This window comes from Loxodonta africana, chromosome 19, assembly GCF_030014295.1.
Source record: "Loxodonta africana isolate mLoxAfr1 chromosome 19, mLoxAfr1.hap2, whole genome shotgun sequence".
Classification (NCBI taxonomy): Eukaryota; Metazoa; Chordata; class Mammalia; order Proboscidea; family Elephantidae; genus Loxodonta; species Loxodonta africana.
In genome coordinates this window covers 46,961,078-46,986,351 of record NC_087360.1, presented here as the reverse complement: position 1 = coordinate 46,986,351, position 25,274 = coordinate 46,961,078, and the positions used below count along the sequence as shown (strand labels likewise).

General features: G+C 40.7%; 1 long non-coding RNA gene across 1 annotated transcript in view; it reads left to right on the top strand.

Moving 5' to 3' along the window:
• Positions 1–12,214, top strand: part of LOC135228244 (uncharacterized) — a 42,715-nt gene extending 30,501 nt beyond the window's left edge. The window contains exon 4 of the long non-coding RNA XR_010318627.1: positions 8,459–12,214. This is a non-coding gene — a long non-coding RNA (uncharacterized LOC135228244). The remainder of the gene's footprint in view (positions 1–8,458) is intronic.
• The last annotated feature ends 13,060 nt before the right edge of the window (positions 12,215–25,274 follow it).

Below are 25,274 nucleotides of genomic sequence, written 5' to 3'. Positions count from 1 at the left end.
GATTGTTGGGTCATATGGTAGTTTTATTTCTAGCTTTTTAAGGAAGCGCCAAATCAATTTCCAAAGTGGTTGTACCATTTTACATTCCCACCAGCAGCGTATAAGAGTTCCGATCTCTCCGCAGCCTCTCCAACATTTATTATTTTGTGTTTTTTAGACTAATGCCAGCCTTGTTGGAGTGACATGGAATCTCATTGTAGTTTTAATTTGCATTTCCCTCATGGCTAATGATCGAGAACATTTTCTCATATGTCTGTTAGCTGCCTGAATATCTTCTATAGTGAAGTGCGTGTTCATATCCTTTGCCCACTTCTTGATTGGGTTGTTTGTTTTTTTGTGGTTGAGTTTTAACAGAATCATATAGATTTTGGAGATCAGGCGCTGGTCAGAGATGTCATAGCTGAAATTTTTTTCCCAATCTGTAGGCGGTCTTTTTACTCTTTTGGTGAAGTCTTTAGATGAGCATAGGTGTTTGATTTTTAGGAGCTCCCAGTTATCTGGTTTCTCTTCGTCATTTTTGGTAATGTTTTGTATTGTTTATGCCTTGTATTAGGGCTCCTAACGTTGTCCCTATTTTTTCTTCCATGATCTTTATCGTTTTAGTCTTTATGTTTAGGTCTTTGATCCACTTGGAGTTAGTTTTTGTGCATGGTGTGAGGTATGGGTCCTGTTTCATTTTTTGCAAATGGACATCCAGTTATGCCAGCACCATTTGTTAAAAAGACTATCTTTTCCCCAATTAACTGACACTGGGCCTTTGTCAAATATCAGGTGCTCATATGTGGATGGATTTCTATCTGGGTTCTCGATTCTGTTCCTTTGGTCTATGTGCCTGTTGTTGTACCAGTACCAGGCTGTTTTGATTGCTGTGGCTGTATAATATGTTCTAAAATCAGGTAGAGTGAGGCCTCCCACTTTCTTCTTCTTTTTCAGTAATGCTTTGCTTATCCGAGGCTTCTTTCCCTTCCATATGAAGTTGGTGATTTGTTTCTCCATCACTTTAAAAAATGTCATTGGAATTTGGATCGGAAGTGCATTGTATGTATAGATGGCTTTTGGTAGAATAGACATTTTTACTATGTTAAGTCTTCCTATCCATGAGTAAGGTATGTTTTTCCACTTATGTGGGTCCCTTTTAGTTTCTTGTAGTAGTACTTTGTAGTTTTCTTTGTACAGGTCTTTTACATCTTTGGTAAGATTTATTCCTAAGTATTTTATCTTCTTGGGGGCTACTGTGAATGGTATTGATTTGGTGATTTCCTCTTCGATGTTCTTTTTGTTGATGAAGAGGAATCCAAGTGATTTTTGCATGTTTATCTTGTAACCTGAGACTCTGCTGAACTCTTCTATTAGTTTCAGTGGTTTTCTGGAGGATTCCTGAGGGTTTTCTGTGTATAAGATCATGTGATCTGCAAATAGAGATAATTTTACTTCCTCCTTGCCAATCCCGATGCCCTTTATTTCTTTGTCTAGCCTAATTGCTCTGGTTGGGACCTCTAGCACAATGTTGAATAAGAGTGGTGATAAAGGGCATCCTTGTCTGGTTCCCGTTCTGAAGGGAAATGTTTTCAGGCTCTCTCCATTTAGGGTGATGTTGGCTGTTGGCTTTGTATAGATGCCCTTTATTATGTTGAGGAATTTTCCTTCAATTCCTATTTTGCTGAGAGTTTTTATCATGAATGGGTGCTGGACTTTGTCAAATGCCTTTTCTGTATCAATTGATAAGATCATGTGGTTTTTGTCTTTTGTTTTATTTGTATGGTGGATTACATTAATGGTTTTTCTAATATTAAACCAGCCTTGCATACCTGGTATAAATCCCACTTGGTCGTGGTGGATTATTTTTTTGATATGTTGTTGAATTCTATTGGCTAGAATTTTGTTGAGAATTTTTGCATGTATGTTCATGAGGGATATAGGTCTGTAATTTTCTTTTTTTTGTGATGTCTTTAGCTGGTTTTGGTATCAGGGATATGATGGCTTCATAGAATGAGTTAGGTAGTATTTCGTTATTTTCTATGCTTTGAAATACCTTCAGTAGTAGTGGTGTTAACTCTTCTCTGAAAGTTTGGTAGAACTCTGCAGTGAAGCTGTCCAGGCCAGGGATTTTTCTTGTTTGGAGTTTTTTGATTACCGTTTCAATCTCTTTTTTTGTTATGGGTCTATTTAGTTGTTCTACTTCTGATTGTGTTAGTTTATGTAGGTAGTGTTTTTCTAGGAATTCATCCATTTCTTCTAGATTTGCAAATTTGTTAGAGTACAATTTTTCGTAATAATCTGATATGATTCTTTTAATTTCATTTGGGTCTGTTGTGATGTGGCCCATCTCATTTCTTGTTCGGGTTATTTGTTTCCTTTCCTGTATTTCTTTAGTCAGTCTAACCAATGGTTTATCAATTTTGTTAATTTTTTCAAAGAACCAGCTTTTGGCTCTGTTAATTCTTTCAATTGTTTTTCTGTTCTCTATTTCATTTAGTTCAGCTCTAATTTTTATTATTTGTTTTCTTCTGGTGCCTGATGGATTCTTTTGTTGCTCACTTTCTATTTGTTCAAGTTGTAGGGACAGTTCTCTGATTTTGGCTCTTTCTTCTTTATGTATGTGTGCATTTATCGATATAAATTGACCTCTGCGTACTGCTTTTGCTGTGTCCCAGAGGTTTTGATAGGAAGTGTTTTCATTCTCGTTGCATTCTATGAATTTCTTTATTCCCTCCTTAATGTCTTCTATAACCCAGTCTTTTTTGAGCAGGGTATTGTTCAGTTTCCAAGTATTTGATTTCTTTTCCCTGATTTTTCTCTTATTGATTTCCACTTTTATGGCCTTGTTGTCTGAGAAGATGCTTTGTAATATTTCAATGTTTTGGATTCTGCAAAGGTTTGTTTTATGACCTAATACCTGATCTATTCTAGAGAATGTTCCATGTGCACTAGAAAAGAAAGTATACTTTGCAGCTGTTGGGTGGAGTGTTCTGTATAGGTCTATGAGGTCAAGTTGGTTGATTGTAGCAATTAGGTCTTCCATGTCTCTATTGAGCTTCTTACTGGAAATCCTGTCTTTCTCCGAAAGTGGTGTGTCAGTGTCTCCTACTATAATTGTGGAGGTGTCTATCTCACTTTTCAGTTCTGTTAAAGTTTGTTTTATGTATCTTGGAGCCCTGTCATTGGGTGCATAAATATTTAATATGGTTATATCTTCCTGGTCAATTGTCCCTTTAATCATTATGTAGTGTCCTTCTTTATCCTTTGTGGTGGATTAACTTTGAAGTCTATTTTGTCAGAAATTAATATTTCTACTCCTTCTCTTTTTTGATTGTTGTTTGCTTGATATGTTTTTCTTCCATCCTTTGAGTTTTAGTTTGTTTGTGTCTCTAAGTCTAAGGTGTGTCTCTTGTAGGCAGCATATAGACGAATCGTGTTTCTTTATCCAGTCTGAGACTCTCTGTCTCTTTATTGATGCATTTAGTCTATTTACATTCAGCGTAATTATAGATAAGTATGTGCTTAGTGCTGTCAGTTTGATGCCTTTTTGTGTGTGTTGTTGACAATTTCATTTTTCCACTTACTTTTTTGTGCTGAGACTTTTTCTTTGTAAATTATGTGTTCCTCATTTTCGTAGTAGTCGAATTTATGTTTGCTGAGTCGTTATGTTTTTCTTGATTGTTATTTTGAGTTGTGGAATTGTTAGACCTCTTTGTAGTTACCTTAATATTTACCCCTATTTTTCTAAGTAAAAACCTAACTTGTATCATCCTATATCGCCTTCTTTTCCTCTCCATATGGCAGTTCTATGCCTGCGGTATTTAGTCCCTCTTTTTGATTATTGTGATCTTTTGCATAATGACTTCAATGATTCTGTGGTTTGGGCATTTTTTTCTTTTTAAAATTAATCTTAATTTGTTTTTGTGATTTCCTTATTTGAGTTGATATCAGGATGTTCTGTTCTGTGAACTTGTGTTGTGTTGGTATCTGATGTTATTGATTTTCTGACCAATTTCCTTTAGCATTTCTTGTAGCTTTGGTTTGGTTTTTGCAAATTCTCTAAGCTTGTGTTTATCTGTAAATGTTTTAATTTCCCCTTCATATTTGAGAGAGAGTTTTGCTGGGTATATGATCCTTGACTGGCAGTTTTTCTCCTTCAGTGCTCTATATATGTAATCCTTTTGCCTTCTTGATTGCATGGTTTCTGCTGGGTAGTCTGGACTTATTCTCATTGATTCTCCTTGTAGGAGACCTTTCTTTTATCCCTGGCTGCTTTTAAAATTTTCTCTTTATCTTCGGTTTTGGCAAGTTTGATGATAATATGTCTTGGTGATTTTCTTTTTGGATCAATCGTGTATGGGGTTCGATGACCATCTTGGATAGATATCCTTTCGTCTTTCATGATGTCAGGGAAGTTTTCTGCCAACAGATCTTCAACTATTCTCTCTGTATTTTCTGTTATCCCTCCTTGTTCTGGAACTCCAATCACATGCAAGTAATTCTTCTTGATAGAGTCCCACATGATTCTTAGGGTTTCTTCATTTTTTTTTTATTCTTTTATCTGATTTTTCTTCAACTATATTGGTGTCAATTGCTTATCCTCCACCTCTCCCACTCTGCATTCCAATTGCTCAATTAAGTTGTCTAATTTTGTAATTTTACTGTTAATCTTCTGGATTTCTGAATGCTGTCTCTCTATGGATTCTTGCAGCTTGTTAATTTTTCCCCTATGTTTTTGAATAATCTTTTTTAATTCTTCAACTGCTTTATCAGTGTGTTCCTTGGCCTTTTCTGTAGATTGCCTTATTTCATTTCTGAGGTCATCCTTGATGTCTTGATGTATTCTATAAATTAGTATTTTATATTCTGCATCTGGTAATTCCAGGATTGTATCTTCATTTGGGAAAGATTTTGGTTCTTTAGTTTGGGGCATTGTAGAAGCGATCATGGTCTGCTTCTTTATGTGGTTTGATATCGACTGCTGTCTCCGAACCTCCTCTAAGATATTGTAGTGATTTATTCTATATTTGCTCACTGAGTCTTATCTTGTTTTGTTTTCTTTCAGTATACTTAGATGGGCTACTAGATTGTGCTCTCTTGATTGTTGTAGCCCTTGAATAACTTATGTCTTATTACCAGCTGGTTTGGGCTGTTACCAGATATATAAGCCTAAGAGTCCATTCACTATTCTTGAGTAGAATCTGACTTTGGGTCATCAAGTGTGTGGGGTAGACTGTCACCTATTTGCATAGAGGAGTAGTGGTGACAGTTGTGTGCACCAGATTCTAGTAGCAGCAGGGGGTCACATTCCGGGGGGGGGCAGGATGCTGAGAGGCTTCCCCCAAGTGCCAGTGAGGTAGGTGTGTCTCTATTCTTAAAGCACTTTGGTGGGTGGGCTCTGCAGCTGTACCTTAAGCACCCAATGCATGTACCTCTACAGATTGGTAGATGTCAGTATCCTCAGTCCCCTATGGCAGGAGGTTAGGTGGTTTGGGTGGAGCTTCAGCCCTCAGTTCCCCGTTGTGGGTCAGTGAGGGCTCTGTTTAATAGGTAGAGATATCAGACCTGGGAAACTTGTCTTTCCAGTAATCCGCTACAACAATTACAGTCAGATCACTATCAGAATTGCCTTTGCATTATAATAACCACCTTGTTGCCTGTAGGGATGAAAGCCCAAGACTGTGGATCTCATATGCTTGGCTGGAGCTGGTTCTGTATTTTTAGTCCAATTTCGGGAAGTCTGGGAAGGATTCTTGGTCCCTGGGTTTTTTGTAGCTCTTTCTCTCAGGCCAGGAGAATGGGTTAGGAAAAGACAAAAAACAAACAAACAAACCACAGAGCACTTCACTCTCTGGCCCAGGAAATTCCAATGTTAATGAAGCCGTCTGGGAAGGGAGGGAAGGGATCAGATAGATAGGAGAGAGTAGCACCCAGGAATATAGACAAAGTTACTTATCTTGCTTGGTGATGACTGTTTTGTCTGAGATTCCTGAGGGGCGTGCAGCCTGTGTGTGCTGGCTGGGTTGAGATTGCCCCCCCGAAGGTTAGGCCCGTGTCCTGTGCTTGTGCTGTCTCAGAAGCCGTGGTCAGTTCTTTCACTCCCAGTCCAAAGCCCAGCGCCACGGTTCCCCAGCTGGGACACCGCACTCCAGGCTCTAAAACCAGTCACTGCTTCCTGGTGACTTCTCATCCTGTCAGCTGCATCGCTGTTCTGTCTGCGTGCACTGGCTGGGCTTCCCCCGAGGTCACTTCTGGTGGCTAGGGCTGCGTCCTGTGCTTGCGCCGTCTCAGGATGCCATGCTCAGCTCCCCTGCACACAGTCCAAGGCCCAGCGCCAATGTTTTCTAACTGGGACTCTGGCTCCACGTTCCGAAAACAGTCACTGCTTCTCCGTGGTTGCTTGTTCGTTCTCTTGTTAGCCGTGTCAGTGTGCAGCCAGCTTGCGCTGGCTGAGTCTCTACAGAGGTTACCCCAGGGGGCTAGGGGTTAGGGCTGTGTCCCTTGCCTGTCCCGCCTCAGGAAGCCACAATCAGCCCCACCACTCGGCACCAGGGAATTGTAGGGGCTCAAGGTTGTGGAGCAGGTCGCGGTTTCCGGAAGCAGTCGCTGGTTCAGGGTGCAGCTTTTCGCTCACCTGTCACTCAGGTCAACTCTTTTGATCTGTGTTTGATGGTCAGGTTTTGTAGATTGTCATGTATGTGATCGATTCACTTGTTTTTCTGAGTCTTTGTTGCAAGAGGAATCCGAGGTAGCATCTACCTAATCAGCCATCTTGGCCCCTAGTCTTTCTTTCCTTTTTGATTATTCAGTTGCCTTTGTGGATGTAATTAGACAGTGAGTTTCACTCACCAAATTTCCTGTTGTAAGGTTACCAGATTTGTTTAGAAAAATAAACTTCCAGGAGTGGGAATCCTTAATTAGATCCCTTAGAGCATATTAGTATAATAAAAAATGGTGTCTAGCTACTTCTTAGGAGAGTTAGTCTGGTTAAATGGAGAAGCTCAGTGTCTTAGGTATCTAGTGCAGCTATAAGAGAAATACCACCAGTGGGTAGCTTTAACAAAGAGCTCCAGGGGAATGCTTTCTCTCTCTATTGGCTCTGGAGGAAGGTCCTTGTCCTCAATCTTCACCTGGTCAAGGAGCTTCTCAGGTGCAGGGAAACCATGTCCAAAGGATGTTCTCTGCTCCTGGTGCTGATTTCTTGGTGGTATGAGGTCCCCAGCTCTTTGCTTGCTTCCCTTTCCTTTTGTCTCTTGAGAGATAAAAGGTGGTGCAGGCCACACCCCAGGGAAACTATCTTTACCTTGGATCAGGGAGGTGACCTGAGTAAGGGTGGTGTTAGAATTCCACCCTCATCCTCTCGAAATAAAATTACAATCACAAAATGGAGGACAACCACACAATACTGGGAATCATGGCCTAACTAAGTTGACAAATATTTTGGGGGGGGGAAGGCAATTCAATCCATGACACTTAGTGATGGTTTTGGGTATGCAAACGGGGCACAGGGATTGGGGTACCAGAAGGCCTTTAGTAAGGATTTTAAGGAGTGTGCTGGTCTGTGTGATGTAACACGCGTCCCTCTACTATCTACTTTTTTAGATCTTCAGAAAAGTTCATATTAGTCACTAATTCTTTTGTGTGCGTGAATCCTCCCCCTCTTTAAAATTTTTTTTTTTTTTTTGGGTGGAGGTTCCCGGCGTCCTAGATGTTCAGAATATGTTGTAGAAGCTTCTATGTGTACTCCTTGTGGCCAGGACTAATGATCACTAAAAGTCTATTCCTCCTTGAATTTCAGTTTCTTCAAAGCTTACACACCAATCCTGCTTGTTCTTGGGAAGCAGTTCAAGAAATGGAACTGCTTGAATGGAACCTTTGAAATTTCGAGGGGAAGGGGGTGTACCAAGACCTTGCCCTTGAGTCTAATCCTGGATAATGACAGAGATGTTAGGAAACCCCATCAACACCCCCTTTTAGCCAAGGTAAATATGCTGTTCAATATCACAATAGGATGACACCTTCACTGAAGCGCCCCCTACTTGCCCTGGTTTGCTCCCTGGAAATGGACTTGGGAGGAGTAGGTGATTTCTTTACAATTGAGAGAGAATCACATCACACAATTCCTGTTTTTGCATTCTGATCCTTCTAAGTAGTTTATTTCCCCACTGTTTCCCACAATTTTTGTCTCTCACACCACCCTGTTCATTCCCTTCACAGAGCTTATCGCAATTTATAATAATGCATTTGTTATTAATACCAGCAATTCTGTTTGTCCATAGGGGAACTTGTAGGGATTAATAGAAATTTTAAGGCTTCTGGGGTGATAGAAGTACCTGAATGAGCTTGAAATCTATCCCTTGGTCAAGAGAACAATGCCAGGGCGTTCCAGTCGATATATCCACTAAACTGAGTAATCAAGTAAACACACTAACACTTGCATTTTACTGTTGCCACACATATTTTGCCTTTATTGCTTCAGTTTCAGGAAGAAGCTTTGCGGGAAACATCGACAGCCAGTTCCTTGATGATTCCCTGAGCATTGAGTGAGGCATCCTGCTGTGCCTGTGCTCTCTACTTGGACACTAAGAATAACATCTGGAGTCTTCTTTGAGCAAAGAAAACATGCCAGTGTTTGGAGAGGACAAAACTTTGAGAATACAAATTTTTTTGAAACAAACTTGAATGAAGGAAGCCACTGGTATGTACTTTTAAAAGCTTGGGAGAAAATCCAGAGCCTTGAGGCTGACGCTAAATACAGTCTAACATGTGGACACATGTTTGAATGCTGGCTTTCCAGGGCTGTGAATACCTTCCTTGCACCTGCTATGAAGCTCAAAATAAAAACAAAAAAATGCCCTTTTGCTCATAGGAAGCAAAATGGCAGAGATCAACTGGAGTATATCCCTTTAAGCTTAACAGGAAATGAACACAATGCAATGTCAAAATGAACAAAGGCACTCTGCCTCTTACAATGTGCTTACCACCCAAATGCTTGCATTAATGTTTGCATCTTGGAAATTTTTGAGCTCCTGTTGTAAACCCCACTTATTTATAAGAATCAGAACTGAAGTATTTGATCTTGATTCCTTGGAGATTCAGAGAGAACCAAGTCACACAAGCTCTAGGGCTTAACTCACAACCTAGACAATGATAGCAAAGTTTGTATACATCTGTCAGAAAGTGATGTAGTCAGGAAAATGCAGGTATGTAGTAAGCTAACTCTGTTTCATCCAATAAGTCATATCATTAGCATAGGTTTGTTCACAGGAAACACAGAGAGAATTGGTGTGGATTCCATGCAGTGCAGTCTTGAGAAGACATTTTCAATACTGCAGGAGGCTTAACTTTTATTTTTCCTGCTAGGAACTTCATGGTCTTGTGAATTATTTTTTTGGCAAAATGTAAAAATACAAAGAATTGCTGTTGTGGATTCCTTGACATTTCAGGGAGGACTGCACAAGGTTCAAAGCTTTGATTCTTGTCCTCGATAATGTGAACATTTAGAAGCTTCTCTGAGTGTTCACTTTAGCCAGACTTCAAGTGCAATGAATTAATTTACTACTATTTTTTTCTCTTTTGGTATTAAAAAGGTCAACAGCAAATACTGAATTGTTTGCTCATGTGGATCCCTAGAATTTTCACATAGAATTTAAATTCCAGTTCTAGAAATCTAGACCAGTGTTTGCAAGCTTCTCTGAGTACTTGTTCCAGTCAGGTATAACTTCAAGGGAGTGTGCTAACTCCTCCATTCCACCTGCCTCCAGGCATAGGAAGTATATTTACATGGAATACCGGGAATAGATTCCTAACAATTTAGGAAGATCTGTGATGTCAATGTTGGGGAAGTTTCTTTCCTTGGTGAATATGGTTGTGTTTGAAGTGCAATGAAACGTTGTATTAACTGCTTCACTGACACTTATGCCTCTAGCAACACTTTGTGAGAACTAGACTTGGGTTGTCCTTTGTAAAGGTTACCTCTAGGATAAATAGTTGAGGTTTTCTTTCTACGCCCCTCTTCAAACCGACAAGAGTTGATCAGCCAAGGAAACAGATTGGGTCACCTTTGTTATTTAGGTGGATTCCTTGTGTATTAAATGGCCACTGTACAAGTATGTGATGGATTTTCTCTTCTTCCTTCTACACAGCCCAAAGAGACATTTTCCTTGGGGTAAAGCCTGGCTATTCATAAGGTTTTCACTGGCTAATGCTTTTCAGAAGTAGACTGCCGGGTCCTTCTTCCTAGTCTGTCTTAGTCTGGAAGCTCAGCTGAAACCTGTCCTCCATGGGTGACCCTGCTGGTATCTGAATACCAGTGGCATAGCTTCCAGCATCACAGCAACACCCAAGCCCCCACAGTATAAGAAATTGACAGACACGTGAATAACATTGCTAAGGATGGGAATTCCAGAACACTTAATTGTGCTCATGAGGAGCCTTTACACACATCAAGAGGCAGTTGTTCAGACAGAACAAGGGGATACTGTTTGGTTTAAAGTCAGGAAAGGTGTGCGCTGGGGTTGTATCCTTTCAACATACCTATTCAATCTGTATGCCAAGCAAATAATCCAAGAAGCTGAACTATACGGAGAAGAACGGGGCATCAGGTTTGGAGGAAGACTCACTAACAACACGCTTTATGCAGATGACACGATCTTGTCTGCTGAAAGTGAAGAGGATTTGAAGCACTTACTAATGAAGATCAAAGACCACAGCCTTCAGAATGGATTACACCTCAACATAAAGAAAACAAAAGTCCACACAACTGGACCAATAAGCAACATCACGATAAACAGAGATAAAATTGAAGTTGTCAGGGATTTCATTTTACTTGGTTCCACAATCAACAGCCATGGAAGCCCAAGCAGCAGCCAAGAAATCAAATGATGCATTCATTGCATTGGGTAAATCTGCTGGAAAAGACCTCTTTAAAGTGTTGAAAAGCAAAGATGTCACTTTGAAGACTAAGGTGTGCTTGACCCAAGCCATGGTATTTTCAATTGCATCATATGCATGCGAAAGCTGGGCAATGAATAAGGAAGACGGAAAAAGAATTGACGCCTTTGAATTGTGGTGTTGGCGAAGAATATTGAATATACTATGGACTGCCAAAAGAACAAACAATCTGTCTTAAAAGAAGTACAACCAGAATGGTCCTTAGAAGCAAGGATGGTAAGACTGTGTTTTACATACTTTGGACATGTTTTCAGGAGGGATCGGTCTTTGGAGAAGGACATCATGCTTGGCAATGTACAGGGTCAGTGGAAAAGAGGAGGACCCTCAAAGGAGTGGATTGACACAGTGGCTGCAACAATGAGCTCAAGCATAACAACTATTGTAAGGATGGTGCAGGACCGGGCAGAGTTTCGTTCCGTTGTACATAGGGTGGCTGTGAGTTGGAACTGACTCGACGGCACCTAACAACAGCAACAACAAAGCCTGGCTATCTCTTCTAAAGCCTTCTTTTTGCTTCCATGTATTGGAATGGTAAGGGGGCCAGGACCTTTGTCTAGAAGTGAGAAGATCCAGTTATATAATAACAACAGCAATAATGATAGCAGACATTTAGTGTGTGCTTATTATGTGTTAGACATTGTTTTAAGTGCTTTACATATATTGAGTCATTTTCTGTGTCATTGTCTTCTCTCTGTCCTCTCTCTTTCATGTGTATAGCAATACTGGCCATGGCCTGGACTGCCATGGTGATGAGCAATGGGGAGAAATGCTGTCTCTGTTGTTCACTTTTTTTTTGGAGGGTGGGTACATTTCCTCCTGTAAGTTGCCTGAAATCATAATGATCAGGTTTGGGTTTTGGGGGAAACAGATTGTGATCTGCTTTTGTCTCAAACTATTTAGACCTCACTAACTTAATAGGTTCAGGAGCCCTGGTGGTGAAGTATTTGAGAGCTATGGCTGCTAACCAAAAGACCGGCAGTTCGAATCCAACAGCTGCTCCTTGGAAACTCTGTGGGGAGTTCTAATCTAATAGGATCTCTATGAGTTGGAATTGACTTGATGGCAATGATTTTTTTAAATTTTTGAATTTTAGCTTAATAGGTGGAGTCCCTGGATGGCACAAATGTTTAAGCTCTTGAGTACTAACCAAAAGGTTGGCAGTTCAAATCCACTCAGAGGCATCTTGGAAGAAAGTCCTGGCAGTATACTTCTGAAAGATCATAACCGTTGAAAACTATATGGAGTGCAGTTCTACTCTAAAATTCATGGGGTTGCCATGAGTCTAAATGAACTCAATAGCAACTGATTTTTTTTTTTTTTTAACTTATTAAATAAAGCTGCTTCATGTGGTCTGGCCCAGCTCACTAGAGTTGTCTACACTGGAATTAGGAATTCAAGCCCTAGATAACAGTGCTTGTAGTACTATTTGTCTTCCATTTGCAAAGTCATACTCTCTCTTGGGGGTCCCCTAGTGTAGGGAAAAATACTTGGCCCCTTGTCATAATGTTATCTAGTAGCACCCTAACCTCGACCTCACTGCTGACTTTGGTTGTAGTCATCATCTCACCCTGACTTTTAGCAATACATACTTTTTGCTATTCCAAGAAGAGCAGAGTCTTCAGCTTTAAATAGCATACTGCGTAGTAACACTTTCATTGCAGTAGTTTTGGGATTCTGTTTTCTATAGATAGCAGGCATGCAGGGAGTAGATTTTACCAGTTTTTGAAGTTTAAGAGATAACTAACAAACACCAACACTTGAATTCTAATCCCGTTAAAAAACAATCTTTGGACACTCACATGAATTAATGCATACTTGCAGGAGAACAACAAGCTAGCATACAAATTTCAAGTCATTAAAGGTCAAACCATTAATCAGAATTTTTTTTTTCCTGCAAGATTCATGTTTGCATTTAATTGCTAGCAAGGATTTCTTGAGTTTTCAGGGACTGCTGAAATACAAAGTTTACAGAACAGTTTCAAATTTTATAAAAGTGAAGTTTGGGAGTTTCTATCAATGCTTAATAAATCCACAGCTAAATTTGAGGGAAAGATAGTATGGTTAATAGTTCATTAAAAAAAAAACTTTATTGTCATTGTTGTCATATACATAACACAACACTTACCAGCTCGACATTTTTCAGATGTACAATTTACTGATCTCAGTTATACTACCATGCTGTGCAACCATCACCCATAATCATTGCCAAATTTCCCATCACCATAAAGAGAAACTCACTGTTTCCTAAACAATGATTCCTAAAAATAAACCTTATTTGTAGAACAATTTTAGATTGACCCAAATTTTGTAAAGATAGCACAGAGAGTGCCCATAAATCCAGTACCCAGTTTCCCCTATTGTTACTTCTTGCATTAATATGGTACACTTGTTGCAATTAATGAACCAATATCAACATACTTTATTCAGGGTGGTCCCTAGGTGGTGGTTCGAACACACCCAGTGGTGCCAAAAAAGAAAGGGCTGGTGATTGGCTTCTGTAAAGATTACAGCCAAGGAAACCCTACAGAGCAGCTCTGCTCTGCAACACATGAGGTCACCATGAGTCAGAATCAGCTCGACAATAAATAATGAGGTTTTTTTTGTTATACTTTATTCAGATTTCTTTAGTTTTTACCTAATGTCCTTCTTATAATCCAGGTTCCCTTCCAAAATACGTTACATTTAGTCGTTATGTCTCAAGACTCCTCTTGTCTGTGATGGTTTCTCAGAGTTTGTTTTTGATGACATTGACAGTTTTGAGGAGTATAGGTCAGATACTTTTTAGAATGACCCTCAATTCGTATGTTTCTGATATAATTCTCATGATTAGACTGGGATTATATGTTTTGTGGAGGAAAACCACAAAGTGCCATTTCCATCATATCAGGGTACATTCTATCAACATGGCTTATCACTGTTGATGTTGACCTTGATTACCTGGTGAGGTAGTTTGTTAGGTTTCTGCACTGTACACTTAATCCTTTTCCCCACTTTCCATATTGTACTCTTTGGAAAGAAGTCACCATGCACTCCACTTAGCACTTAAGGAATGGGAAGTTATGTTCCATCTTCTCAAAGGTGGAGTATCTACATAAATCATTTGCTGTTGTGCGCTAGACTAGTTCATTCTTCATACACTTCTAGTTGTATTCTTGGAAAATGGACTTGCATCCGTTACTAAGATAACATTTACTGAGCACTTCTGATGCACCAAGTTCTGTGTTGGGTACTTTGGGACTGGTAGTGAACAAGCCAGACATGTGATCTTGCTCCCTGTAGCTCACAATTCTGGAGGAATGGCAGATATTCAACAAGACTGCTGCAAAGGTGAAGTGTGGGGTTATGTGGCAGAGTACAAAGCTAGTTTGGGAGTCAGAGAGCAGCTAGCTGTGTTCTACAAGGAGGTAGTGTTCAGGGGTTTCTATCAACACTTTTCTATAGCAAGAATTGAAATACAATAAAGTCATATGTTAACTTCTGCAGTTTATGAACTATAAAGTTCAAACCACAAGTACTACTTTATTCACTGGAAAAAACTTTGCAAGGACAGTCTGGTGTGAATCCCATGACTTTTCCATGAGAATGAGTTGAAAGCATAAGACATAAATAGCTATACTGGCAACCTTCCTCTGTCAATGCTATATGGTCAGGGTGGAAACTCAACAATGTTTTATGCTCAGCTATTTTTTTTTATTGTCTTAGGCTGAGTTCTCTAGAGAAACAAAACCAGTAAAATGTATAAATATATTTATAGAAAGATTTGTATCAAGGAAATTTCTCACATGGTTGTAGAGCCTGGAATGTCCCAAGTCTGTGGGTCAGGCTGGGGGCTTCTCCTGATTCACGTAGCCACCCATACCCATACCCGTACCCGTACCTGTACCCATACACATGGCCGTTGAGTTGATTCCAACTCCTAGTGACTCTAAAGGACAGAGCAGAACTGCCCCATAGAGTTTCCAAGGAGTGCCTGGTGGATTTGAACTGACGACCTTTTGGTTAGCAGCAGCAGCACTTAACTGCTATGCCACCAGGGTTTCATCGGTCACTATGAGTCAGAATCGACTTGCTGGCAATGAATTTTTTGTATAGCCACAGTGGCTGGCAAATCCAGGATTTGTAAATCAGCCAGCAGAGCTCTGGCTCACAGGTTGCAAAGACCGATGAATCCTAAGATTGGCAGGTAAGATGGCAGATAAGCTGCTAGCTCAAGCTCAAGAGCTGGAAGTCAGGTGAACAAGAGCCAGCTGCAAGATCCAGAGCAATCCATCTCTAATCAACTTGGCACTTGTACATATTTCCTTAGACTGTACATAATCTCTGAATAAAGACAATTATAAAGTCATACTTGCACCTAACATGATACAACTAACGTGTACAACCAATAATGCACTAGCCCTATTTGCATCTTATGTTTTATAGGTGAAGAAAACAAAAATATTTTATGCACACCTACAAGGAAGAAATACTCATATACTCATAACAATTACAATCCTTGTTTCTGCAACTTGTCACGTGGGTTGCAGTAGTTTTCCATTGACTTTAATCACAGGGCATGGTAGTACTAAGAGACGCTCTGAGGGATCTCCTGCATTCCAGACATACTCTTCTTTACCTTCATTATGTAGTATCAATCCTATTTCCTCTTGGTAATCAGGATCAATCACCCCAGCCAGTATGGTAACTCACTTCTTTGCCTGTTGATCCAGAGGCATAAGGAGCCCAAAGTGGCCAGATGACATTCTTAACTTCCAGTTCAGTGGAATCAGTGATGGGTCTCTAGGTAGGAGCATTCCTCCCTTTGGAACTAAGACCTCAAGACCCACAGAGTATAGCGTCGTGGGGACGGGAAGCAAAATTTTGCAAGTGGGTCACTAGGGATGATAGTGAGTGGTGCTACTCCCATTTCCAGCCCTTGATTCCTGGATCCATGAATCCTAGTTATGGAAGAAACAGCACCATTTATTGAATGCTGGTTTAGAGGATATACAGCTGCCTGGAGAACATTGCCCCAAATTGCAAGGTATTGCCATATATCTGGTGCTATAATTGTGCCTTTAGGAGACCATTCTATCATTCTATCAAGCTAGCTGCTTCAGGATGATGGGGGACATAGCAAGCTCAGTGAATTTCATGAGCATGGGCCCATTGCTATACTTCATTTGATGTGAAGTGAGTCTGTTGGCCCGAGGCGATGCTATGTTGGACACCATGACAGTGTATAAGGCATTCTTTAAGTCTACAGATGGTAGTTTTGGCAGAAGCATTGTGCACAGGGAAGGCAAATATGTATCCAGGGTTAAGTGTCTATTTCAGTAAGAACAAAATGTTGCCCTTTCCATGATGGAAGTGATTCAATGTTATCAACTTGCCACCAGGTTGCTGACTGATCACCTCAAGGAATGGTGCCATATTAGGGACTCAGTGTTGATCTCTGCTGCTGGCAGATTGGGCATTCAAAGCGGCTGTAGCCAAGTTGGCCATGGTGAGTCGAAGTCCATGTTGCTGAGCTCATGCATAACCTCCATCCCTGCCACCATGGCCACTTTGTTCATGAGCCTATTCAGCAATGATGGAAAGAGAATGACTGGTTTCCACAGAATGCATCATCCTATCCACTTGATTGTTAAAATTCACCTCTGCTGAGGTCACCGTTTGGTGAGCATTCACATCAGACACAAATATTTTCCCTTCTTTGCCTCATTCAGAGAGGTCTCTCTACATGCCTCTTCTCCATACCTCCTTGTCTCCAATTTTCCAATCATGTTCCTTCCAAGTCCCTGACCATTTCTGCCAAACCATTGGCACAACCCATGAATCAGTATACAATCGCACTTATGTCCATTTCTCCTTCCAAGCAAAGTGGAAAACTAGGTGCACTCCTTGAAGTTCTGCCCATTGGTAGGAATTCCTTTGACCACTGTCCTTCAGGGAGGTCCCAGAAAGGGGCTGTAGTGTTGCTGCTGTCCACTTTCAAGTGGTGTCTGGATATCACACAGAACCATCTGTACACTAGGCACAACTTTTCTCTTCCTCAGTCAGTTGATCATAAGGAACTCCCCATGAGGCCATAGGTGCAAAATGGGATATGGTAGGCAATGTGACAGGAGTGGAGACCATGGGCATTTGGGCCACTTCCTCATGTAACTTACTTGTGACTTCAGTTTCTGCTTGGACCCATTCTTGTATATACCACATCCACTTTATGACTCTCTGAGTCAGAAAACACCCAGTTCATGCTGGGCAGCTCAGGTCTCGTGGTAACTTGGTGGCCCATGTTTAAGTGTTCAGTCTCTACTAAGGCCCCCAAATTAGTCAAAAGCTGTTTCACAAAAGGAGAGTAGTTATCTGCAGAGTATGGCAGGGCTTTGCTCCAATTCTAAGGACCTGCAATGTGATTCACCAATAGGCGCCTGCCAAAGACTCCAAACGGCATCTCTATGTGCCACAGATACTTCAAGCACCATTGGACCAGCTGAATCATATGGCCCAATTGGCAGAGCTGCTTGCATGGCAGCCTGAACCTGTTGCAGATCCTTCTCTTGTTCTGGGCTCCACTCAAAACTAGCAGCTTTTCAAGTCACTTGATCAATAGGTCAGAGTATCACACCCAGATCAGGGGTATATTGCCCTCAAAATTCAAAGAGGCCCAGTAGGCCTTGTGCCGCCTTTTCAGTTGTGGGAGGGGCCAGATGCAATAACTTAACATTTACTTTAGAAGGAATATCTCTACATGCCCCATACCACTGAAACCCTAGAAATTTCATCGAGATGGAAGGTGCCTAAATTTTTTTTTAAATTGTACTTTAGATGAAGGTTTACAGAGCAAACTAGTTTCTCATTAAACAATTAATACGTATATTGTTTTGTGACATCGGTAGCCAGCCCCATGATATGTCAACACCCTCTCCCTTTCTCGAACTTATGTTCCCCATTACCAGTTTTCCTGTTCCTTCCTGCCTTCTTGTCCTTACCCCTGGGCTGGTGTGTCCATTTAAACTCGTTTTGTTTTATGGGCCTGTCTGATCTTTGGCTGAAGGGTTAATGTCAGAAGCGACTTCATTACTGAGCTATAAGGGTGTCTGGTGGCCATACTCCCGGGGTTTCTCCAGTCTCTGTCAGACCAGTAAGTCTGGTCTTTTTTTTGTGTGTGTGTGTGTGAATTAGAATTTTGTTCTACATTTTTCTCCAGCTCTATTTGGGACCCTATATTGTTCCCCTTTTCAGAACAGTTGTTGGTGGTAGCTGGATACCATCTAGCCGTGCTGGACTCAGTCTGGTGGAGGCTATGGTAGTTTTGGTTCATTTGTCCTTTGGACTTATCTTTCCCTTGTGACTTTTATTTTCTTCATTATCCCTTGTTCCAGATGGGGTGAGACCAGTGGAGTGTCTTAAATGGCTGCCACATGCTTTTAAGACCCCAGATGCTACTCACCAAGTAGAATGTAGAACATTTTCTTTATAAACTATATTATGCCAATTGAGCTAGATGTTCCCCAAGACAGGAAACCCTGGTGGCGTAGTGGTTAAGTGCTACAGCTGCTAACCAAAGGGTCGGCAGTTCTAACCAGCCAACTGCTCCTTGGAAACTCTATGGGGCAGTTCTACTCTGTCCTATAGGGTCGCTATGAGTTGGAATCAACTCGATGGCACTGGGTTCTGGGTTACCCTAGACAGTGGTCCCTGCAGCCCTCATCCCAGTAATTTGATCCCTCAGAGACTTTGGATGTGTCTACGGAGCTTCCATGGCCTTGCCTTGGACAAGTTGTGCTGGCTTCCTAGTATTGTGTATTGTCTTACCCTTCACCAAAGTTACCACTTATCTATTATCTAGTTAATGTTTCTCCCTCAGACCCCTGCCCTCCCTCATAACCATCAAAGCTTGTTTCTTTCTGTGCGTAAACCTTTTCATGAGCTTTGTAGTAGTGGTCTCATACAATATATGTCCTTTTGTGAATGACTTATTTCACTCAGCATAATACCCTCTACATTCATCCATGTTGTGAGATGCTTCACAGATTCATCATTGTTTTTTATCCTTGCATAGTATTCCATTGTGTGTCCATACCATAGCTTGTTTCTCCATTCATTTGTTGATGGGCACCTAAGTTTTTTCCATCTTTTTGCTATTGTGAACAATGCTGCAATGAACTTTGGTGTGCATATGTCTATTCTTATTTCTCTAGAATATATTCCTAGGAGTGGGATTGCTAGATCATCTGGTATTTCTATTTCTAGCTTTTTAAGGAAGTGCCATATTGTTTTCCAAATGGTAGTACCATTTTGCTTTCCCACTAGCAGTGCATAAGAATTCCATTCTCCCTGTAGCTTCTCCAACATTTGTTATTTTCTGTTTTTTTTTTTTTTTTTTTGATTCATGCCAGTGATGTCAGGGTGACCTGTTGTCTCATTGTGGTTTTTATTTGCATTTCTCTGATGACCAGTGATTGCGAGCATTTCCTCATGTATCTGTTAGCCACTTGATGTCTGCTTTGGTGAAGTATCTGTTCATATCCTTTGCCCATTTTTAAATTGGATTATTTGACTTTTTGTTGTAGAAGTGTCAGATTTTTCTGCAGATTTTAGACATTAGACCTTTGTTGGATTTGTCATAGCCAAATTATTTTTCCAGTCTGTAGGTTCTCTTTTTACTCTTCTGGTGAAGTCTTTTAATGAACATGTTTAATTTTTAGAAGATTCCAGCTATCTAGTTTATCTTCTGGTGTTTGTGTACTGTTAGTTATGGTTTGTATCCTCTTAATGCCATGTGTTAGGGCCTCTATAGTTGACCCTATTTTTTCTTCCATGATCTTTACAGTTTTTGGTTTTGTATTTAGGTCTTTGATCCATTTTGAATTAGTTTTTGTGTATGATGTGAGCTAAGGGTCCTGTTTCATTTTTTTTTGCAGATGAACATCCACTTTGTCAGCACCATTTTTTAAAGACTGTCTTTTCCCCATTTGATGGACTTTGGGACTGTGTCAAAGATCACATGACTGTAGGTGGGTGGATTTACATCTGGGTTCTCAATTCTGTTCCATTGGTCAATATGTCTGTCATTGTACCAGTATCAGGCTGTTTTGACTATGGTAGCTGTATCATAGGTTCTGAGGTCAGGTAGTGCAAGCCCTCCTACTTTATTCTTCTTCTTCAATATAGTGCTTTTCTTATCCTAGGGAAGGCACCTGAATATTTGTGTTACTCTCCCACCCTCTAGCATGCAAATGGAGCCCTGATTGTGCAGTGGTTAACAGCATGACTGCTAACCAAAAGGTTAATGGTTTGAATCCATTAGGTACTCCTTGGAAACCCTATGGGGCAGTTCTACTCTGTCCTATAGGTATCTATGAATCAGAATTGACTCGACTGCAATGGTTTTTTTGTTTTGAGCACACAAATGTTTAACCAATAATTCTAGAATTATTGACACTTCTTCCTTACTAGGTCCAATCAGCATAATGTCACCAATGTAGTGGATCAGTGTGACATCTTGTGAAAGGGAAAGCTGATCAAGGCCCATGTGGACTAAAGTATGACATTGACCTGGAGAGTTGACATAGCTCTGAGGTAGGACACTGAAGGTGTGTTATTGGCCTTGCCAGCTGAAGGCAAACTGCTTCTGGTGGTGCTTTGAAACAGGTATGGTGAAAAAAGCATTAGCCAGATCAACAGCTGCAAACCATGTACCAGGAGATGTATTAATTTGCTTAAGCAATGAAATTACTTCTAGAACAGCAGCAGCAATCGGAGTCACCACCTGGTTAAGTTTTCAATAATCCACTGTCATTCACCAAGATCCATCTGTATTTTGCACAGGCCAAAGAGGTGAGTTGAAACGGGATGTAGTGAGAATCACCACCCCTGCATCCTTCAAGTCCTTGGTGGTGGCAGTAAGCTCTACAATTCCTCCAGGAATCTGGTATTGCTTTTGGTTTACTATTTTCTTAGGTAGGGGCAGTTCTAATGGCTTCCACTTGGCTTTTCCTACCCTAATAGCCCTTTCTCCATTTGTCAGGGATTTGGTGTGGTTCTGTCAGTTGCTGAGTATATTCCAATTATAGATACACTGGAACTGGGGAAATCACTATAGGATTGGTTTGGGGACACACTGGACCTACTGTGAGATGAACATGAGCTAAGACTCCTTAACAACCTGACCTCCATATGCCCCTACTCTGACTGGTGGGCCACAGTGATGTTTTGGGTCTCCTGGAATTAGTGTTGATTCAGAACCAGTATCCAGTAATCCCTGAAAAGTCTGATTATTTCCTTTTCCCCAGTGAATAGTCACTCTCATAAAAGGCCATTGTTCCCTTTGGGGAAGGCTGGGAGAAAGATTAATGGTATAAATTTTTGGCAGCGTAGTGAGGTCCTTTCTCAAGGGGACCTGGCCTCCCTTCCTTGAAGGGGTTGTGGGTCTTTAAACTCTCTCAAGTCTGGGAATTGATTGACGGGCCATGCCTCTATTCCGGCAGTTTAAGTTAGACTGCTGTTCACTTGACCTGGAATTTTTCTGCTGGTACAGATAACAAGTAAATATTTAGTTGATTTCCTATCTATTTCACTCCTAGGGACACCATGACTAAGTAGTCAACATCGTAAGTTCATACAAGTCACACTATTCTGATTATTGCCTTGACTCCACTGTCCATTATGGTAACCACAACCACCTTTTCTTTGTTGATTGAGTGCTGCAAGTTGGTGCTTATCACCATGCGGTCCAGCCAACCTCATTGTAGTTAGGTGTCTTAATTCAGTTAGAGTACTTCCCACTGTCAAAACTGATTTACATAAAATAGCAGTCATAGCAGTCTTCAAGGATTCTGGGGCTTCCTTCTCAATTTTTTTCCTCAACATTGTGTTAAAAGGTGTGTCCTCCTAGCACTCCATGTGTGTGTCTGTGAGTCTACCTTGATAAGTCAACTCTAGCATGCCAATTTCCCTAAGCCTTTCGATACCTTCTTCTACAGTATACTAAGGCAGTTTTGGTACTTGAACTTGATTTAGTGTAGGCCGCTGCATAATCCATACTTCGGTGAGCCAACCAAGTAAACTATTATATCCTTTCCTAACCTCTTGAGCTGAGACACTGAATGAAGAATCTGTGCTTAGTGATCCCAAGTCTATAAACTCAGACTGATCCATCTTTATGTTCCTTACACCATTATCCCACACCCTTAGTAGCTATTCCCACATATATTTCCCAGGCTTTTGTTTGTACATATCAGACAAGTCAAGCAATTCCTTTGGAGCATGGCATACCTACTCCTGAGTCACACTTTCTTCTTCACTTTTTGGTGCCCACTGGGACTCAAGTCTAGTTATACATCTATAAGGCAAAATGAGTGGTGGGGATGTGTTTTGAGAACAGTCTCCATTGTCTTGTAAGGCATCTGCCCAGGCAATGCCCCAGGTAATGACTCAGACAAAGGCTCTTTAGACACAGCTGGGTTAGCCTCATCAGTTGCGGGTGGAGGGGCTAGTGGTTTTACTGGAAAGGGTGGCTTAGCAGGCAAAGATAGAGTAATCTTTTCAGATGGGAGAGAGAGCTAGTTCTTTTGGCAGGAATGATTCAATGGAATTTGGGGTCTCAGTGCCCCCAGCTTCCTGATTATCTGCCCATATGCCCCCACCCCAAGTTTCAAAATCTCATTTCTTCCCAATCAATGCCCTCACTCTAACTTCAGTTGCCACTCGGGGTTGAGAATTCATCTCTTTCTTTCACCATTTTGTCTAATGAAAGTAGGACCAGAAAGCCAGCTTCCCTTTACTTCTCATTATGACAAAATTGCAGAAAGGTATCAAACATGCAATCATTCAGAGCCTTGCCTCTCACCAGTGCCTGATTTATTGGTGGTGATATTTTGCGTATTTCTATTGCCACTTCATACCCTGAATTAGTATTTTTTTTTTTTCTTTACTACTGGGAGTAGAGTCATCAACATCTTTGAGACTACCCACACTTGAGAACCAATTTAGAGAACTCCTCCTTACAATTTTGGCTCTCCGAAACCACTCCTGGTATCAAATGTCTTTGGCTGGACTCTCTAGAGAAGCAAAACCAGTAAATCATTTAAGTATATATAGAGAGGTTTATATCAAGGAAATGGCTCATGCAGTTTTAGAGGCTAGAAAGTCCCAAGTCTGTGGGTCAGGCTGGAGGCTTCTACTGATTCACATAGTCCTAGGGGCTGGCGAACCCAAGATCGGCAAATCAGGCAGCAGGGCTCTGGCTCATAGGCTGAAAAGATCGGCAGGCAAGATCGGCAGGCAAGATGGCAGGTAAGCTGCTAGCTCAAGTCCCAAGAACCAGAGGTCAGACAAATGGAGCCAGCTGCAGGATCCAGAGCGAGCAAAAGCCAGTGAGCCTTGCCAGAAAGTCCACCTACATTGGATGCAGACCAGACCCCTAAGGAAACTCCTTTTCAACTGCTTGGATGCTAATAGCAGATCCTATTACAGATGTGATCACATTATATCAGATCTCTTCATGGAAGTGATTTCATCATTATACGACTGCCAAACTACATCATAATTGCCAAACCGCTGAGATTCATGGCCCAGCCAAGTTGACACACAGCCTTAACCATCACACCCATCCATGTCTCTCACTACTCACTACAATTCTGTTTACTAAAAAAATACGATGACAGTGCTGTAATCTTCTTAGGAATTGCAAGTGAGGGGTTGCTAGTGAATTGCACTCTTTCCTGGCCTCAGGTAGCATGAGACATCCAGACAGTGCTTTCCCTTTCTAAGATTAGAATCAAGACACTGAAGACTGTGTATCTGAGTCCTTTTTTCTGAAAATCCATTCTAATTGCTACAAGACCACTTCCTGTAAACAAATTAGTATCCTGATTGTGAGATTTGCACCAGCCTTAATAAAGTACTCATCATTTAATTGAAAGTAATTTAAAAATAACTATACTAAGTATGAACAACATAAATGGTGACTATACACATCGACCTCACTGGATGGAAAACACAGGAATCAAATCGACAACATCTGTGGAAAGAGACAATGGAAAAGTACAGCATCATCAGTCAGAACAAGGCTGGGGCTGACTGTGGAACAAACATCAATTGCTCATATGCAAGTTCAAGCTGAAGCGAAGAAAATCAAAACAAGTCCACAAAAGCCAAAATACGACCTTGAGTATATCCCACCAGAATTTGGAGATCAACTAGCAAATAAATTTGACACACTGAGCATTAATGGCCGAAGGCCAGACGGGTTGTGGGAAGACATCAAGTACATCACACATGAAGAAAGCAAGAGGCCATTAAAAAGACAGGAAAGAAAAGACCAAAACAGATGTCAGAAGAGACTCTGAACTTGCTTTTGAATGTAGGGTAAAAAAAAAAAAATTTTTTTTTTTTTTTAATGTAGGGTAGCTACTGCAAATTGAAGAAATGATGACGTAAAAGCTGAACAGAAGATTTCAAAGGTCAACTCAAGAAGACAAAGTAAAATATTATAATGAAAAGTGTGGAGACCTGCAGGTAGAAAATCAAAACGGAAGAATACATTGGGCATTTCTCAAGCTGAAAGAAATAAAGAAAAAATTCAAGCCTCTAGTTGCAATGTTGAAGGATTTTACAGGGAAAATATTAAACGATGCAGGAAGTATCAAAAGAAGTTGGAAGGAATACACAGTCACTATACCAAAAAGAACTGGTTAATGCTTGACCATTTCAGGAGGTAGCATATAATTAGGAACTGATGAGGTATTGACGAAAAACAAGGCTCCAGGATTTGACGGATGCCAATTGAAATGTTTCATCAAACGGATGTAGTGCTGGAGGTGTTCACTCACCTATGCCAAGAAACTTGGAAGACAACTACCTGGCCAACTGACTGGAAGAGATTCATATTTATGCATATACCAAAGAAAGGTGATCCAACATAATAAGGAAATTATTGAAAAATATCATTAATATCACAAACAAGTAAAATTTTGATGAAGATAATTCAAAAGCAGTTACAACAGCACATTAATAGGGAACTTCCAGAAACTCAAGCAGGATTCAGAAGAGGATGTGGAAAAGGGGATATCATTGCTGATGACAGATATGTCATGGCTGAAAGCAGAGAATATAAGAAAGATATTTACCTATGTTTTATTGACTATGCAAAGGCATTCAACTGTGTGGATCATAACAAATTATGGATAACATTGAGAAGAAAGCAAATTCCAGCATACTTAATCGTGCTCATGAGAAACTTGTACATAGACCAAAAGATGGTGGTTCAAACAAAGCAAAGAATACAGCACGATTTAAAATCGAGAAAGGTGTGCATCAGGGTTGTATCCTTTTACCATACTTATTCAATCTGT